Source organism: Phyllostomus hastatus, unplaced genomic scaffold (assembly GCF_019186645.2).
Source record: "Phyllostomus hastatus isolate PE091 unplaced genomic scaffold, TTU_PhHast_1.1 phas_scaffold_60, whole genome shotgun sequence".
Lineage (NCBI taxonomy): Eukaryota > Metazoa > Chordata > Mammalia > Chiroptera > Phyllostomidae > Phyllostomus > Phyllostomus hastatus.
Genome location: NW_025334038.1, coordinates 6,673,229 through 6,690,261, shown reverse-complemented (window position 1 = coordinate 6,690,261; position 17,033 = coordinate 6,673,229). Strand labels below are relative to the sequence as shown.

Below are 17,033 nucleotides of genomic sequence, written 5' to 3'. Positions count from 1 at the left end.
ATCAGTTGACAAAAATGATTGGACTAATGAGAAACCACATCAGTAGATAGCATGATCATCCCTGAATGTCAGATTTTTCTTTATTGTTGACAGAGTGTTGATGTCAAAGCTGATTTTCTGTTCACATGGTTTGAAATGGAACTTAATTAAATACCTGAAAAAAATGATATGAGAAGTACACCAGAGTAAATAATACTAACAAAATTTAACTTTCAGGGTGATACTCAGATCAGCTACATAAATTGTGGGGCCTAGAACAGAATGAAAATGTGAGATCACTTGTCCAAGCAGGAAGAAAATATCATTAAAATACAAAAATAGGGGTTTTGTTCAAGACGATGGTATAAGTAAATGCAGTACTCTAATCCTTCCACATCACTTCAAAATTTCAGCTAAACTACAAAACAACCATCATTCAGAACCACCTGAAATCTAGCTGGACAAAAGTCCTAGAACTAAGGATATACAAAAGAAACCGCATTGAGACTGGTAGGAGAGACAGAGAAGTGGAACAGGCTGGTATGTGATGGAAAAAAATTGGGAGGGGTATCTTGTATGCAGAGGTTTCCCCCTGAGGAGTCAGGCATCCCAGCCTCACACCAGGCCCCCCAGCCCAGGGTTCCAAGCCAGGAAGAGAATTTCCCTTAACTTCTGGCTAAAACCAGCCGAAATTTATGGCTGAGGGAGACAGAGGGTTGCTAAAGTCCCAGGCATTCTCTTAAAAGGACCTCTTATGATTTACTGACTCACAGTCTCTGAGTTTCAGAAATGGGACAGAAGCTTGAAAGATGTGCCAGACACATGTGAGAAGAAACTGGCACCAAGTGAGAGCTAGAGGGACAGCTTTCTGCCAGAGAGAACTGCTGCAGAGGCCATTATTTCTTTTCCAAGCCCTCCTCCCACAGAGCCAACAGACAGGTACCATATCTGAGTCTCCATCAACCTGGCTATCACTATTCACCCTGTCCTGGTGATTCCCTGACACCTCACCGCACCCAATTTACAGGTACACTTAAGTTGTTCCCAGCAGCTTTTCCTATGAATGGCTTATCTTGGCTCATGCTTTAGGCTTTCCTAAAATCTCTCAAACAAGCAGCATCTGGCTTGGGCTTGCCACATACCTCTCATTAAATGGCACCAGGTCTGGTGCTAGCTGCAGCTGGCCCTCATTTAAATCTTGACTTCTCCTGAGTACCTCCAACCCCAGCACAAGTAACAGCCATTGGCAGATCACTTTGTAGTTCATGTCAGGTAGCCCAGGCACAGGTAAGCCAGCACAGTCAGTGGGCAGCTTCAGAGCACATAGGAGTACCATTCAACCTCCTGCACATGGGACGCACTTAAGGGGCTGACTTAGTGGGCACCAGAGCCCCACTGATGTAAGTCCTGCTCTGTTGAGTCAGTTCCTGGACAGCTGACCCTTCATGGTAGTTGCAGCCAGTCCTTGCAGCCAACTGGCCTTGGGATAAATACCTCCCATTTACATGCCAACATCAATCAAGGCTCAACTACAACAGAAAGGTCTATGCAGCCCACAAGGGAGACACACCTGGAGTGCCCAGCCTGGGTGATTCAGGAGGCTGTGACACTGGACCCTACAGGACACCTACTAAATAAGGCCACACTGCCAAGCCCAAGATCTTGAAGAAGCTCTACTTAATACATAAAAACAACAAGAGGATGCTGCCAAAAGTAAGAGATGAATAAACATGTCTCAAATGAAAAACCAGAACAAAACTAAAGAAAAGGAACTACACAAAATGGAAATGAAAAATGCACTAAATGCAGAGTTCAAAACTTTGGTTATAAGGATTCTCAATGATCTTAGTGGAAGAATAGATGAACTTAGTAAGAACAACAGCATAAAAAAGGACATGGAAATCATAAAAAAGACCTGGTCAGAAATGAAGGACACACTAACTGAAATGAAGAATAATTAACAGGCAATCAATAGTAGAGAAGATGAAGCTGAGAATCACATAAGTAATTTGCAATAAAAGGAAACATAAAACACCCAATCAGCAAAGAAAAAGAAAAAATAAATTAAGAAATGAGGGTAGTATAAGGTGCCTCTGGGATAACTTCAAGTGTACCAACATTTTTATCATAGTTGTTACAGAGTGAGAATGTCCTTTTGGAATTTGAAAAATTGGAGAAGTCAGGGAACTGTTAAAAAAACTGGCTAATTAGACAATGTACCAATTATAACATCTCTCTGCTGGGTGGCTTGATTGCCTTTAAACTAGATTAAAATTTAGGCTGTATTGCTTCTGGGGAAAAAAACACCATGGACTTTAGAATCAGAAAATCTACACTTCTACTTGATAGATATGTAAATATAGGCAAATTATATAACTTCACCGATAAAATGAGGATGATCAGGCCCATCTCTTGGAGGTTTCTGAGAACAAACTCAACATAGAGAGAGGTCTAATCATAGCTCCCAGATGAATTTGACATTTGTCACAACATATTCTACAAATGCTAGCTATTTTTTTTAAATTCTGAAGATATCCTGTGACACTTGAAGGAAAATATAATTAATATGTTTGAAGGTTAAAAAATGTATAACCCATTGACATGAACTAAAAGGCATTGCTGGAGGAAAGGGGGGGGGCTTGGTAGAAGGGGACAAAGGGGAAAAATTGGAACAAATGTGTAATAGCATGATCAATAAAATATACTTTAACAATTTTAAAAAATGACTTTGGAAGAGAAATCAAAACTAGGACCATATATATTAGAGCCTTTCAAAGTACTGCCAAAGATACAAACAAAGTGGGGAAACAAAACAAAACAAAAATCCTTAAGATTTCATGATGTGTTGTTCAAAATTGCAAGGAAAGAATCAGACCAAAGAAAATTCTAACCCCCAAACAGGAAATTGTTCAAAAGGAAATCAGAAATATATTTTAGAAATCTGGTTTGTGGTCCTGGGGCAAGAGTTCCATGAGGCCCTCTCTGCTTTCTGCAGTGTACACTAATCTTGTTTTTTTTTTTTTTCTGAATCAACACTTTTTACTTTATTATTTAGTCATATGATTCTTACATCATTATCTACTTCAAATGTCTGTTTCTCACGTTTGCAGCTATGTCACATACATGGCTGGTTTCCTTGACTATGAAAACCAACATGACAATTGTACCTTCTTTCTCTTCCACCTCCCCAATGTTTAACTCAGTCAAGTTGAATGTTTTTGAGATACTTGGATTATTCTTTACATTTCTGTGGCTATTTATATAGTCACTATAAAATAAAGTAATCAAATATTTGGACATAAAATGAGAGGCTTAAGCTAAATAAACTCAAACATCCTTTCTTAATCCAACATTTTATTATACAAATATCTCTGGAAGATGGGGAGTCTTTTGTTGAAAACAGACTATTTGGGACCTAATAATTCAGATTGTTTGATATGAATCCTATTTAAAACATCTTTTCAATCTACTTGAAGTCAAATACACTAATTGAAAGTACAATTTTAATTGAGGTCCCATTATAAGTTTGTTTTTCTTTATATTTTTCTTTCATTTTATCTGGTAGTATGTATGTTTTAAATTTTATTTTCATAGTTGCATTAGGTATTTTTGTTATTTTCTGTTTTGCTTTATTTCAATCACAAGACTATTTTGAATTAGTAAATTGTACCTTATATTAAATAAATAATATCCTTCATGTGCCACATTTGTAGACTAATTTTCTGACTAACTGTTGGACCAAGATGAGTTCTGAGATAATTCCTAAAAACCAGGAGTTTTCTGTCAAAATATGAAAGTAAAAAAAATCATAATGTAATATAAATGTGCAATTAGTTCATGATTCATTTTCTATACACTATTTTTTTACATAAAATGTTACGTTTTTAATTGGTTTTGTATTGGGTTACATAATTCCATTGTCTTCCCATCATCTTCTGATTGGCCTCTCTATAGTTCCCATATTTCTATGTTCTCGCATATAAATCTCATAGAGGTAGGATCTAGGCATGTAACCTAGACCACCAATCTACTGAACTTTAGTTTGATGTGAATCAGAGGGAGGGGAAAGGCTTTCTGTGTCGTGTCTAAGTGACAGAAGTGTCTATCTTCACTGACCTCAGTTGTTACAAATCATGTTCCCAGTACTGAAATGCCTTTTGTGAAGTGAATGAATGGGAAGTTTTCTGTTGGGTTCCATTCAGTAGCGATGTTCTGTTGTTTTTATTTATTTATTTTTTTGACCAGCCAATTTCATGGTATAGTTTGAGCCAACATTCCTAGAAAGTTAGCCCCACCCTTGAGTTTCTTAGTCCTCCCAGTTATTCTGTGAGATCCATAATAAAATTTTGATATTCTTTTTATGTTTAATTATCTAAAAGCCAATTTGTTACTCGTATTAAAGAATTCTGATAGAGCTTTTCTTAAGACTTTATTTAAATAATGAAGACCTAAATATATACAAACAGCATGATAAATGCATGGAACATGTAGAGCTAAAACTTCAGAGCTACTGCGTTTTTGTGTTAAAATGGAACTCTTCCTCCAGATGGACAAATTATGAAAACCTGTCTCTTCCGAGCACTTGCGTCCAAGGAGACACTGTTTGGCCAGCACTAAGCAGTTGTGTGATGAGGAAGATGTTTTCTCCTCTGGTTGAACACAGCTCTGTGCCATAGGATAGCCAGAATATAGACTGGCTTTCAGCTTCTTTTCCTGTCAGTTATGTTTTGTGTAGAGAACAAGTTGAACAACCCTATGAAATAACCTTGGTATATCTACATATATTGTATACATGTGTGTATTTATATACAAGCATAGAGTATGCCAGTGATGGTATTAAAAGGAGACATTTAAGTTAACTTAAAGGTCATTTAGTTTTACTGGGATTCAAATTACTCTGCAACATAAACATGTTAAGATACTTCAGAAATAATCTGAATTTAGTAATTATTTTTATACTGGAAAAATATTTTTAACTTACCAACTTTTTTATCCAAAAGAATATAGTATATGAAATACAAAAATATATTGGAAAAATGGCAAAGTAGAATTATCAAAAATGATATAAAACATGATTGATTATAAAGTTTTAGTTCATCAGCAGGGAAAATTTGAATCTCTGATTAATCTCAGTAAAGATCTGGGTTAAGGTCCTGAATCTTATTTTTGCCTTTAGTTGTAATATATTTAGAAAATGTAACTAATGATAACGCTTACTTTGTAGCTCCCAATTTTGTTATTCTTTCTACTAACATTAAGGAAAAAATTGAAAATAAAATTGGAGTTAGTGAAGATAAATCTGTTAGGACATTGAATGCTTTAGTTCATGAAAAACCTGGAAGCTTTATGCAGGAACTGAGAAAGAAGAAACAGCTAGTGTTCCTGTTGCTGACCTGTCTCCTGTGCTAGTCACCGTCTTAACTGTGGTTTCTCTCCAATCCCAACTAGGTTGATGATGTAGGACCATTAAGGCCAAATAAACACTGATATTGCAAGAGCTGTGTAGTAGGGCCACCAACTGCCTGGTCCTTCTTTGCTAATTCTAAAACTGATGGAACCCAGTTTCTAAGCCTGTGTTAATCTATACAAGGCTACTAATCACTTGTGGACACTTAAATTTAAATTAATATTAAATAAAATGAGATGTTTAGTTCCTTAGTTATGCTAAACACATTTCAATTATTTTATGGTCCCTGGGGACTGTGGCCATGGCAGATTAAACATACCCATCATTGCAGAAAGTTCTTTTGACCATGCTGGCATAAACACTTAGACATTTTCATTTGAACTTACAATCCTATTGAATCATGCTTTAAATACTCCAATGACATCCTAAAAGCCACATTCCCATATTGATTTTGTCCTTTCCCGTTAGCAGTTGCCACTAGGTAATTAGGGCTGTCTTGTGGGGTGAAACTCATCAAAGCACAGCAGTCACAGCATTTTAGCCTTTAACCCTTTGACAAAGACATACATACTTCTCTTTCTCACAACTTGTTTGCTAAAGTAGATTAATTACTGCATTTCATCTGATCTGGATATCATCAATTAAAAGATACACCATCATTTTGTGTTCCAGGAAGTAATTAAATTATGACATTCCATTGTTTTAGTCAACTCAATTTCAGAGCACTTAAAATGTGAAAAAATGCACATCTTAGATTTATTGAAAAACAGTAAAATTAAAAGCTAGGTCTCCATTTGTCTGCAAAACCATATCTTGCAACATAGAATAAGACGACTTAAGTACATAAAATTATACTTGCCAGTGTGTTAATGGATTTAGTGTTTTCTTAAAATATCTCTCTATCTCTTTATTATTTGTATGAATTTGGCTTTAATCTCAGATGACAAGTACTCATATTTGTTTTTTCTATATTAAGGCATTCTTAAATACAAGAAAATGTATTTGTTTTTAGTGTGCAGGTCTGCAGTTTCTGATAGGTACATGTAGTCATGGACCCACCACTACAATCAAGATATAGAATAGTGCACAAAAAATTACTCCATGTCACATTGTACTCGTCCCTGCTTTTAAATTTCAACCCATGATACTACTGATTTGTTTTGTTCTGTAGTTTTGCATTTTCTAAAAAGTTATATAAATGGAATCATACAGTATGTAACCTTTTAAGTTTGTTTACTTTTACATAATTCACTGAGGTCCACACATGCTATTGTATGTATCAGTAGTTTACTCCATTTTATTACAGACTAGTATTTAATTATATTGATATACCACTCTTTATTTATCCATTCCCCAGTTAAGGGACATTTGGATGATTTCAAGTTGATGATGATTGTCTAAAAACCAGGTATACAAGAACACAGAATTTATTTATTAAAAATTATGTATTTATTCTTACATGTTCAAACTTCAGTCACCTTCAAAGTACTCTCCATTTGATGCAATACACCTATTAAGATATTTTTTTTCACTGCTCAAAACAGTTTTTTAACTCATCAATTTTGGAGCCTTTAAGTGCTTCTGCTGTTTTTTGTTTCACTTCTTCCACATCAGCAAAACATTTCCCTTTGAGGGCTGTTATCATCTGGAGAAACAAACAAAAAAAGTCACTTGGGGCAAGATTGGGTGAATAGGGGGCTGGGGCATAGGGATCGTGAAGTTTTTGGTCAAAAACTACTGAATATTCAGCATGGTGTGGGCAGGTGTGCTTGTAAATCCCCTATCATGAAATGGGCAAACACATGGAAAGAGTCTTCAAAATAAATTCACTGAAGCCAAATGCAGCCTCTCACAACAATTCCAGCTGGTACACTGATACAGATGGGTTCCTAGAACACTCACCTAGCAGGGGAAGCCTGTACTAGAAGGGACTCACCCACCTGAAGATAAGTCCAGGGTTTGGGGGGTTCCCCTTATATATCAGTACATCAGGACACAGGTTTTTGTATAAACATAGATTTACATTTCACTTTAATAAATCCTTAAGAGTGTAAATTGCTGAATCATATGTTAAGTGTAATCTAACTTTATAAAAAACTGTGAAACTATTTTCTGAAGTGCCAGTTGATAGTCCCATCAGGAGTATTAGAAACTTCCAGTTGCTCCTTATAGTCAGTGTTTTTATTATCAGTATAATTATTTTTCCATTCTAATAGTGTATAGTGATATTTGAGCTTTTCTAATGAAATGTTCTTTAAAATGGGTTAATAGCAGCCTGGCTGGCGTAGCTCAGTGGATTGAGCATGGGCTGCGAACCAAAGTGTCCGAGGTTCAATTCCCAGCCAGGGCACAGGCCTGGGTTGCAGGCCGTAACCCCCAGCAACTGCACATTGCTGTGTCTCTCTATCTCCCTCCCTCCCCTCTCTAAAAATAAATAAATAAAATCTTAAAAAATAAATAACCAGGTCTAGGGTCACCAGGGGTCTCACAGTGCAGGGCCGTCAATAATGAAAGTAAAGCTATTAAAAAAATGGGTTAATAGCTTTGATTGCTATCAATATGTCTTTGAATAAATGCTTGTCCAAATATTACCACATTTTGAAGGGGAACAATTGTTAGTTTTGTTATTGTTGAACTATGAGTTCTTTATTTACTTTGGACAAAAATCCTTTATCATATGTAATTTGCAGATATCTTTCTCCCAGTCTGTGGCCAAACTTTTCATTTTGAAATCAGTGAATTTTTTTTTTGAAAATGAGACAGCCTTCATTTTGATGAAATCAAATTCAGTTTTTCATTTGTTTATGGTGCTACTAGCTTTGTACCTAAAAAAATATTGCCTAACCAAAAGTCACAAATATTTTACTTAGTACTATTTTCTTCTACACAATTCAGGTTTCACATTGAGAACTCTGATTTGTTTTTGTTAATATTAACATAAGCTGCAAAAGATAGAGGTTTATTTTTTCATATGGATAGCCAATTATTCTAGCAACATTTTTTAAAAGTTTATCCTTTCTTCATGAATTGCCATGGAACATGTATTAAAAATTCACATATTTAAAAAATCTGTCTTCCCATAAAGTATCCAGCCATGCAATATGAAAAATTGAGACATTTGTTGAAAAAGATACAAGATACAAGAAACATTGTATATAGGAAGGTGACACCTCAGTCCCCTAGGCACCTTGGGACCTCACACAGTTCTAATCACCATCAGCAGCCCCCTCTACCCTTGTCATATTTCCCTGCATTTCATTGATGGTCTCAAATCTCTTCCCTTTAAAAGATGATATTAGTTTGGGGAAAAGCCAGAAGTCACAGGGTGCCAAATCTGGGCTATAGTGGGGCTAAGTCACCCGGGTGATTTGATGTTTCACCAAAAAACTCTGCACGGGATGTGTGGCATGAATGTGTGCATTGTCATGATGAAGCTGCCAATCACCAGTTGCCCATAGCTCAGCCTTCTCTATCATCTGAATAGTTTCCACAGAAGAATGCACAAGTTTAATGCAAAATTTGATGCAGATTTGTTGCTCTACTTGGTCAGTCATTTTGAATGTGATGGCCATTCAGTACACATGCTTACTCAATGGCATCTACCACCCCCACTGACTAGTACAGTGAGGTCGTCATTGTTCTCACATGTGCATTCCAGTTCACTCTCCTTGGCTGCCAGGTTACATCAATATCACAAAAATCATTCTCATTATATTAACAATGGCTGGCCTCAATACTTCACATCTTAAACAAAAAATAATTTTAGGTGAATTTAAGAGATCATGGATTTTAAAAGTACTAGAAAAAATAATTATTTAAAGTTTATATAGTTGTGACTGAAGCATCTCTTGGCATGCTGTTATTCTAGGACCCCAAAAGAGAAAACAACTTTTTAAAATAACCATATACAGATTTAAAATTTCCTTATAGAACATACATACAAAGTAAAAGACAAATATCAATTGGGTAAAGTACTTGTTGCATTCATATAAACAAAGTTATAATTCATAACACAAAAAGAGCTTTTAGAGATGAGCAAGAAAAAGATGAATAATCCTGTGGAAACCATTGATAGACCAGTCACAAGTGGAGAAATACAGAGCATTAAAAGCTTCTGACGATATATTTAAGCTTAATCACAAAGTACAAGTCTAAATAATGAAGTGTTTTTGTTTTTGCCAAACAATTCAGATCAGCACAATAGGTTATATTACTTTTTTTGTGTCATTGAAGAAAAAGGATGCTTGTGAAGCACTCAGCAGCATAAATTGTTTTTAACCTTTTTTTGAAAATTACTTGGTAATTTGAATCAAAATGTAAAATATGCCTATCTTCAAACCTATAAAATTTACTTCTAAGAATATATACTTCCTAAAAATATGCATAAATATGTGATGAAAATAATCCCAGCATTTTGTATAACATATGAAATATATAATCAACATAAATAGCTATAATATGTAAACATGGACACAAATTATACATTATTGAAAATTCAATTTATTATAACCTTTTTCAATATTTAAAAATTCAGCACAGGTGAGTTTTAATTTTCTGTGGGAATATAGTGTTGTGAAAAGTAACTAATACAACCATACAACTAATTTTAAGTATCATGTGTTTTTCCTGCTTGATAGTAAGATTTTATTAAAGAAATCAAAAAGCTGCGATTGAAATAAACTTGTATTTCTATCTCCATTCTCTTGGCATAGCTTTAATAATAATTAAATAATTTCCATATAATGTGTCTTCTAATCTTTGTAATAATACAGTTGGAAATATTTTAATTTTTTCCATTTTCCTGATGAGTAAATTAAAATGTTTAAATAACCTGCTCAAGAAAACACAAGCTAAAACTTGATCCCACAGAAATGACCTTCTTTTCCTAGTTCTAGCACTAAAGATTGAGAGTTTATCTCTCTTTCTGTTCCATTGCAATATTTATTTCTGCATTGACATGCTAGAGAGACAACTAGTTTATAGGTAGTTAAATGGTGTTTAAATTTATTTCAATGTGTAATTGATAGCCTTCTTGCTCAACTGGTAGCAATAGACCTTTAAGTGCTATTCAGGTTACCAAACCAGAGATTTTCAATGATGACACATAGGACATAGTTTAACACCAACTGGTATAAAAGTAGCTTATTTTCAATAATTACTGCAAAAGTCTGGCACATGAAAAAAATTGTAAAGAGTGGCATTGTCATTGAGGTCTAGTATGCTAGTCACTACTATATTATGGGAAAGGTTACATGTTATATATGTTATTTTTATTTTTCCTTATCCTCACACAAGGACATGCTTATTGGTTTTAGAGAAAGGGGAAGGGAGTGAGGGAGGAGGAGAGATAAAGAGATAGATTAGATAGATGATAGATAGATAGATCGATAGATAGATAATAGGCAGATACAGAGATGTAAAAGAGAACCATCCATCAGTTGCCACTCTTACATGCCCCAACTGGCAGCTGAACATGTAACCTACATATGTGTCCTGACTGGGAATCAAACCCACAACCCTTCAGTTTGTGGGATGGTGCTCCAATGAAGCCACACTGGCCAGGGTTAAATCATTGAAAAACTAACACAATGGACTGTCTTTGAAGTGGAATTTGGCATTCTAAACAACATTGAATTCTAAGAACAACTTGAAGGGGTTTTGACTAAGATGGTTGTTAATTTATTTAACAAGGAATAAATCAGAAAACAATTTATTCTGCTAACTCAAAGGTCTTCTATTACATCATAAAGTATATTCTTTGCTGGCCAGTTGTTAATATGTACAACAGGACAGTTAGATTATATCTTGGACACAGTCATTTTCTATAAAAAATGATGCTGAGGTAATATTTGGTGTCTGTCTGCTTTTAAGACTTGAGTCATCAGCTATCCATTTTCTTAAAATAATTTTATTAAATGAAAACATGTTTATCTCATGCAATCTTTTATTAGGTTGTCTGCTTTCATAGTATGCTGACAGTATCATATTTTAATTCAGAGTGGATACACTTCAATTCAGAGTGAGTAAACTGTAAATGGTAAAATATCACAAAAATCCTATTTTTTTCCAAATGGAAAGCCTACTAGACATAAATAAAGCAAGAGAAAGTAAAAATGTTACTTTACTATATTCTGTGTGGTGATGGCATCATGACACCTGCAGGCTGACAGAATAACTTGTTGCTTTTTTGTGGCAGATAATCTGATTTTCTTTGTTATTATCAGGTTCATTTTTATCTGTTTTATATATATTTTGGCATAAATAAAACCAAATTTAAGCAACACAAACTTTATGTTCTTCAGCAACATTCATATTTTACTGTCTGCCACTTACCATAATGGTGATAAGATGAAAGAATCCTACCTGCTTCTTCTATGTGACAACACATTAAAACAATGAGTTATGAAATACTTGGCTCGAATCTCTGTTTTACTAGTTGTGTATCCTGAATAAATAATACCTTGAAATTTATGTTGAACATTAAGTGAGAAAATAAATGAAAGTAGATTAAAACACTGACAAGTATTAATTATACATTTAATTCCCTTTCATATTTCTTTTCCCTTTTAATGAATAATGCTCACTGTTCAGAAAGCCTTTTTTATGTTTAAAAAAATCAGTAGAGAGAAGCTTGTAATTTTGTGACTTGCTTTTACTACATTGGAATATCCTACCTGATAATCTAGTTCTCTACTACATAAAAAAGATAACTTTTTTGAACAATAGAATTACTGCTCACTCATCTTGCAAGGTATTTCATTATTCTAGAACAAGCTTGGCATCATTATAACACTTCCAGAAGAAACAAATGCCCTTTTGCCTTTGTTGTCTTTTCTCTCACTGGCATTCTCTCATAAATGCTATTTGCTCAGATACTTGCTTCCCCATAGGTTAATCTTCCTAACTGTTTTAGTCCATAGCAAAACATAATCCTGCTTTAAATGTTCTCCAGGCTATGAAAATGCATGCTATTTATACCAATTTGGCAGTTGAACTGCAGTGCAGAAAACAGTTTGGCACTCAGAGTTATAAACATCTGGTTTAAGCATAAATTACTAAAGTACCCTATTCTTTTTCCTCGTAAGTGTAACTCTTCTTGACATGAATCCCCACAGATGTCTTAGGTAGTAACTGATATTCCAAGAAAAAATTGTGAAAAACACTAAAGGAGAAGGAGATTTACATTTTTAATCTGCTATGTTAGATCATTTTTCCAAAATGAAATCTCTCTCAACTGTAGTAATCACAATTAATTTATGCCTACTCCTGTCAATAAATCTTTGGATGGTGGCTTAATAGGTCTTTCAGAAATGAATCTTTTGCAAAGCTGCAGTCATGCTTCCTATCTAAGCTCCCTGAAAGATTATGCAGAGAGAATGTCACACTATGAGTTGTAATCAGACAGACATGGGCTTAGTTGTGGCTCAGTTTCCTACTTAAACTTTCAGTCCTTCCAGAGCCTATCATGTTATTTATGAATTACTGTATGTACTTCTTAAGGTCACTTTAAATATTAAATGACATGTGTAAAGCACTCAGAAGAGTTCAGTATATAGTAAATGCTGATTTCAAGAATCAGCATTTATAGGATTACTTTATAGAGTTAACTTAAGTTTGGTACAGTAGCTCCATTTTTCTCAGCTATATTAGTCCCTTCAATGTCTAAATAACTACTGTATTCTTTATGATGCAATCTTGAAGCTGAACAGAATAATTGCTTCTTGGAAAGCCTATAGGTTTATACTGCATGAGTGTTAATTTAACTATGACCAGTAACAGCACCCCATGGCTAATAGAATGTTTCTTAACCTTGTCACTCCCACTGCATCAAGGGTTCCTTGGGGACAGAAAGCAAATTTATTATAGTCTTTTTATTTGGTAACATACTTAACATATGACTTTGCACATAATTAGTATTCCATAAGTGTTTATAAACTGACAGACTACATATAAGAGAAAATAAAAGTTATCAACTGATACTTTTTATTTTATTCTGTTTTAAACACAACTTTTATTATCACAATGTTTTTAATACTACCAGTGCAATGCTTGCATCAAAAAGGTTGCTTAATAAAGAGTGATAAATGAATGCAGCTACTTTTTATTAGACAGCATGAATTTCACCACTCTGGATAACATCTATACTTTCCTTATTCATGTTCTGGCAGGCCTTAAATGGGCCTCTTTTTTCTTTCTTCCAATAATATCTAAGGCTATGTGTTTGTAGTAATATAGTCAAACTTCATTATTTGTGGATTCTGGATTTGCAAATTTGCCTAATTTCTAAAATTTATCTGTAACCTGAAAGTCAACACTCACTGTGTCTTATCATCAGTGTGTACAGAGCAGCAGAACATTGGAGATGCATGGTGCACACTTTCCCAGCTGAGACCATACAGGGCAACACTGTGCCTTCTTATTTCAGCTTTCATACTGTAAAACAGTGTGCTTTTCATGATCTTGTTTGTACTATGTTTCCCACATGTTGATGTTTTTTGTTGATGGTTTTGCTGTTTAAAATACCCCTTGAACAAGTGCTGAGGTGTTTTTTAGTGTTCCCAGGTACAAGAAGGCTCTGTTGTACTCTACAGAGAAAGTACTTGTGCAAGATAAGCTTTGCTGAGGCGTGAGTTATAATGCTCTTTGTTGTCCATGAATTCCATGTTAATAAATTAACAATATTAAATATTAGATACAGTGACTTCATAAAGAAACATTTATAGGAACAAGTATAAAAGATGCATGGACAAAAACAAGGGGGCGCCAGAAATAGGAGGGAGGTGGGGAGGGCTCGGGGGGTGGGCTGCGATGGCAATAAAATGCAGAAAACTGTACTTGAACAACAATTAAAATAAAAAAAAATAAGTAAACATACATGAAACAAGGTTATGCGTTGATTGGTTGATGAAACTGTTATAACCAGAGGGTCACAGCAACCTAACCCTGTATTTATCCAAAGCAATGGTTCAGTATTTGCTAGTTCAATGTTTGCAATGACTTATAAAACATAACTACAGCAAATAATAAGAATTTATTATACCATTCTTAGTAATTATTATTTGTCAATCAACCTCTTTGGGGGAATTCTCAAGTAATGTAGAGATGATGGGGATCGGATTGCATTGCAGGATCTTATGATACTTTCTGTAATGAGACTTTCTGTATTTCCCAATGAATGCCTTTGGCATTGCAAGATTGAATGATTGGGCATTTCAAGAGTAAGCTTTGATCAAGATTTTACATAGTATATGGGAGTTTTGCCCCATTTCCATTATCTTTGCCATAACTACTCACACTCTGTAACAATCAGTGACATATTATCTGCAAAGGTGGGATGAACATGTTCTGACTGTGAAATGCCTATGTCCCCAAGGATCTCATCAGAGGCTCAGTTTGCCTCCCATTATACAGCAACAAAACTCTAGAGGAAAAAGACTGTCTCTAACCTTAGTGACTCCAATGTTATTCTCAATGTTGCATCATGAAACAAGGTTTATCTAGCCCTTCTCATAGAAACACCCAGGATAAGAGGGAATGAGGAATATGGGGGGAGGGGGGGAGAAATGCTATCCAAAGAAGAAGGAGGAGGAGGAGAAGAAAGAGAGTGAGAGATGCAAATTAACATTTAGACCAGTGTATCTTAATACTGATGTTTAGTAAAGCTAAATTCAGTTCTCACTGAAAACTCTTTTAAAATGACTGCAACACTAAGTAAACAAACAAAAAGAAACCTCTATCTCTAACCCTGTTCAAGATTCCTCCTACCCCATACTCGTTTGATTCTTTTGTGTGCATAGAATGTTATTTTAATTATGGAAAAGTTACAAAACAAGAACTGTTTGAAACATGCTTGGAGTGTACTCACACTCATACACACCAAAGACAGTGGACTTACAGGAAAGAGCTCTGTGCTAGAAATAAAGGCTAGGTTCTAACTACCTGCAAATGGGAAACTGCTGGCTTTGTATGACATCTACAGATGAGGCCAAAACTCTGCAAATTGTTACTTAAACCTGCTATGGGTTTGCAAGCAAGCCACCTTATTGTGGTCTTCTACCTGAGCACACCAGCTGAGAGAAGCAAATGCTGTATCAGGCTAAGAATAACAAAACAGAAAGTGGATTTATATATCCCCCTCTCCAAATCACTCAAATCATTTAGAGGACATCTAAGTTCTTTGGATTTATATGTTGAGAAGAGGCTGTGTAACAAACACAGAAAGACGCCAAATTTAATGGCTATATCCAGTTTGGTCTCACTAGCTGTTTTGGCCAGCTTGACTAAAGTAAAGCACAGTAACATTTTTTTCTCTCAAGGTGGATGTGAGCCTAGAATTCAGGTACAGTGTGTTAGGTAATTAACAGGTGGAATGAGTAGTCTCCTTTTACCCATAATTTCATTTACACATTTGTTGGCTTTGAATTCCAAGTGTTCACCTAGCAGTTTGCTTTAGCAACAGGACTTTTAAGTTTATAGAGGTGGTCACATTTTTCACCTCTGTCAGCTACAGTGGCAAATTGAAGGTTCAAAATTTGTATTCAATATGGAATTGTATAGAATACAATGTGAATGTCTGAATAGACACCAGGAAAAATTATTTTTACTTCTGCAACTCTATAGTGAAGGCAATCTCAAATGTAATAGTTATTTCAAAAGGAATAAAGCTTCCTTGTAAAATACAATACTATAACAAATAAGGGGAGGATTGTCATTGCACTGCAGAGAAAACACTAGTGCTTTACTAGCTATGTGGCCAACTATGTTTAATTGAAGCTATTACTGCACTAAGAAGAAATAACAATTTGACTTCTAGGGAGTTTTAATTGGCAGCATTATATTTGTGCAGTGTACATCTACTACAGGAATAAAATAAGCTTTTTATAATCACATGCTGAAAATAGAAATATAAGTTCTGTAAATCCTAAAAATAATAATACAAATTAATATGGCTAGATAGAAATGTTCTTCACTAGACCACATAGCTTAGAGAAAAATAATTTTCACTGAAATATAACGTATTTATCATCTCTTTTGCTAACCAATCTGTTGCAGTTTTTCAAGGACATTTACTCTATTCCACTATTGCAATTCTAATTACTAAGAACCAAAATGTAGAGATAGCTTTGCATTATCCACTATGGTCATGTCTGTGGGATTTAATATCACCCATCATGGGGCCTGTAATCCTGGGGAAGATGGGCTTTAAAAAGAAACAGAGTTCTTTATAAGATGGTATTAAAATCTTTTGAAGATCACATACTTGTAACCAACTATTTGACATATGATTTTCAACTCTGGCTATGAAGGATTTGGGGAGCAGTTTATCCCATTTTGTTTCAACCAAAAAACACTTCAAGTTAAGTGAGTTTTTGTCTATGAGAATCATTACTCAACAAATATCTATTGCATGTTGCATGCAAACATGGCACTGTATTAGGTAATGTGGAGGATGCACATGCAGCCCACAACTGCACCTGACAGCATTATAGTAAGAAAAGGAGACATATAATTAAAATAGTTATACACTTTATGCTGCAGAGTGAGAATGTCCTGAGAGTCAGAATAAACTGTGAGAAAGATAGAATAGAAGGAGGAATATATCCACCTGAGTTGGGGTGGGAAGACCTTTAAAAAGGGGTGGGGGAGC

General features: G+C 34.9%; 1 protein-coding gene across 4 annotated transcripts in view; it reads left to right on the top strand.

Annotated features, from left to right (window-relative positions):
* DPP10 (dipeptidyl peptidase like 10) overlaps positions 1 to 17,033 on the top strand; it is a 715,620-nt gene that overhangs the window by 523,757 nt on the left and 174,830 nt on the right. The gene's annotated exons all lie outside the window — the stretch shown is intronic.